Consider the following 3,085-nt stretch of genomic DNA (forward strand, 5'->3'; position numbering starts at 1 on the left):
TTCTTCTGGTTAAGAAAAACTAGGCTAGTCGGCATCTGAATATTAGAGCCTGTGCAGTTCTACAAAGAACACCCATATTTTAAATTTTCACTGGCTAACAAAAAAAAAAGGAGGATGATCAGAAAGTTGTTTATTCTTGATGATTAGGATTTTCCTAACAGAAGCTGGTTCTGGAGAAAGGGACTGTAACAAAAATCTTCTCCTCCTAAATCTTTTGCTTTTATAGGATGCCTCATAAAGTTTGAAATGACATGATAAAGGATGAACATAGTGGTTTGAAAATTTTCAAAAAGCCAGTAAAATAGCATTACCAAAGCAGAAAATGTAAATTAAACCAGTTTTTTAAAGAAGATAATGTTCGCCTCGTAGATTACAGCTCTTCGTCACCAGCTGGTGCTAATTCTAGACATGTAAAGAAAACTTGCATGTGATTCAAATGGATAAAATCACAGAGGTGAAGAGAATTCTGTATGAGCTATTAGAGAAAGTAGGCACTAGGGTTAATCACCTTTCTGGGAAACATGTAAAGCTGCAAACAAAATCCATGACAGTTCAAAGAACTTCTGTGTCCTGAGGGTGTTCCTGAGACAAGAGTTTCTATCTAAAGTCAAAAAGTATCCTGTATACCCAGAATAAGAGATGGGGAGAGATGTACAGAGAAACGCTGACTAGAAAGAGAATATGTCATAGTAGGTTATAAACTGAATGTATAAAGAAAACATAAAGGACAGTTCTTTCCTCCAAAGACTGAATCACATTTTCTAAAAATAATGTATACACTTCCTAATAGCTGGCAAGTGTTAGGGTGCTGCACTCAACAACTGAGGTAGCTATACCCCATTACTCCAAGGGATGTGGTTTGTGCAGAAAAACAGTCTCCATGTCCCAGGCCATGAAAGGAAAAAAAGAAATCAATGTCAATAGAAAAGTGATGATAGAACAAAACTATCAGACTACTTTCACAAAAAATTTATTTCACAACAGAAGCTTTCTTTCCCTTTCCAAGAAAATCTAACATCTAAAAACTCAAGAATAGTCTGTTACATTTCAAAGGAGATAAGCAGTCTTAATAAAGGAATGTCTTTTTTGTTGTCTTTAGAACTATGTACGCCTCTCTTCAAGAAAGTCTAAACAACTTTGGACATGGTAAAACTGCAATTCTCAGAGTCTAGTGGTTACCTTCTTGTCGAATTATCGAGGGAAACTTGGAAAACTAGACTAAGTTGGCAATCTTTGCTCAGGGCTTGTCTGTCAGCTCATAAATGAGCTACCAGCTGAAGACTGGAAAGAGGAACCTGGTGGGTGGCCTAGATGGGAGCCTGGACTTTATAACAGAAAAACACAGAGCTATAGTTTCTGGCCAGGAGAAGCTACTGAGGGAAGTGCTCAAACTGTAGGGAATGATGCCAGTCCACATCAAGACTACATAAACACTACAGAGAACTGGCCCAGGTGCCAGCTTAACACCGTAAATAAGGACTCTTGGCTTTGTTAAGGAGAAGCTCTAATTATCCTAGGGGATGTGTTACAGATACAGTGAAGAGCACACAGAGAAAGACATCAAAGGTGCGAGTTACAATAAAACCCAGCACATATACACACATATATAATAATTTACAGTTGTTAAAGTGCCTTCCCAGAAATGATTGTGTCAAATTTTTCACAGTTCTAAGAATGGAAGAAAGGTAGGTATTTTATCAACATCATTGCTCTGCCCATATCTTAGGTTGACTGTTAGGCTAGAGAAGGGACGTTGAATGAAAACTACCCTGTGTGGCCACTCAGCACATCATGAGACCTCCCCGGGGAGGACAGGCCTGGGCCCTCCACTCTGCACACAGGAGGCAGCCTGTGTCCAGACCTTTCATGGCCCTAGTCCCCACAGAGTGAGCCCACCCACATATCTGAGCCAGACTCTACCTCAGACCTTCAGACTTCTTTGTCACAGAATGACTCACTCCATCTTTGGAATGTTTGTGGTCAATTAATTCCAATTAAGGCTTCCATTGCTATAATCCTCATATGGTAAGGAAAGTCAATTCACCTCCCTTCTTCTTAAACTCCCTGTTGTTCATCCTTCCTCTCTTTTGCTTCTCCTCTCTTCTAACCACTATGTCTTACGGATCCCCCCCCACGCCCAATAAGCTCAGCATTTCCTGCCCACATTATGCTGTGTGTTGGTGTATGTCATCTACCAGAGAACTAAGTACGAGTGGGGATGACAGTCCGTTGGCTCCTTAACACCACTTTGGGAGCACAACACTTCCACCTTGGTACTCACACAGTACACTGTATAGTCCTACTTCACGGTGTGGTCCACATCTATGCTTCTATCATCAGATGTACCTCCTGGCACATTCATCCAGACAAAAGCAAGCCTCTTCTCCCCTCAACTCCACCTTCTACCATTATTCTAGAAAACTTTAGTGTTTATGGGCAATCCACCCAATACCCTCAATATACTGTTCCTTGACGGCAATACACAGTGACAGATCTTGTCTCCAACCAACCAACATTCACCCTTCTCCACTTCCAGGGATATATCCTGAACCTTATCAACCCCAAGAATGACTCCACACCCAATAGCTGTGAACTTCCCATTCTCTGCCTCAGCTGCCGCGCCTCCCCCCACCAGTGACCTCAGGGCCTTCACTTGCACACACCTGCTCCTCAGACTCTGAGTCCTCCAGCTCCTGAGTCTTCATTTCCTACAGTCTGTCCATTAGTCTTTCCCAGAACAGACTATAAGTAGCTGACATCTGAACTTGTCTCTCCCCAGCACCCTCAAATCCACTCATATCTTTCTCCACATTGCACTAACTTGGCAAACTCCCAGGACAGGATCAATGCTGTCTTGGCACCTACAAGGCTGAACTTTCCTAAGTAAATTGTTAAAACCATTTAGACTATTATCACAACAAACATGCGGTCTCTGATTTTAGGATTTCAATAAACCTCCACTATCCTTTCACTTGAACAACTTTATTTCCAGCTCTCCTAGGTAAGTATTTTAAATCTATATATCTCCATGAAGGAACCCCACCAAAGCCATTTACTTTAAGCAGACAACATAATTTTCTTTTTC

This window comes from Otolemur garnettii, unplaced genomic scaffold (assembly GCF_000181295.1).
Source record: "Otolemur garnettii isolate 467f Iridium unplaced genomic scaffold, OtoGar3 scaffold00006, whole genome shotgun sequence".
Lineage (NCBI taxonomy): Eukaryota > Metazoa > Chordata > Mammalia > Primates > Galagidae > Otolemur > Otolemur garnettii.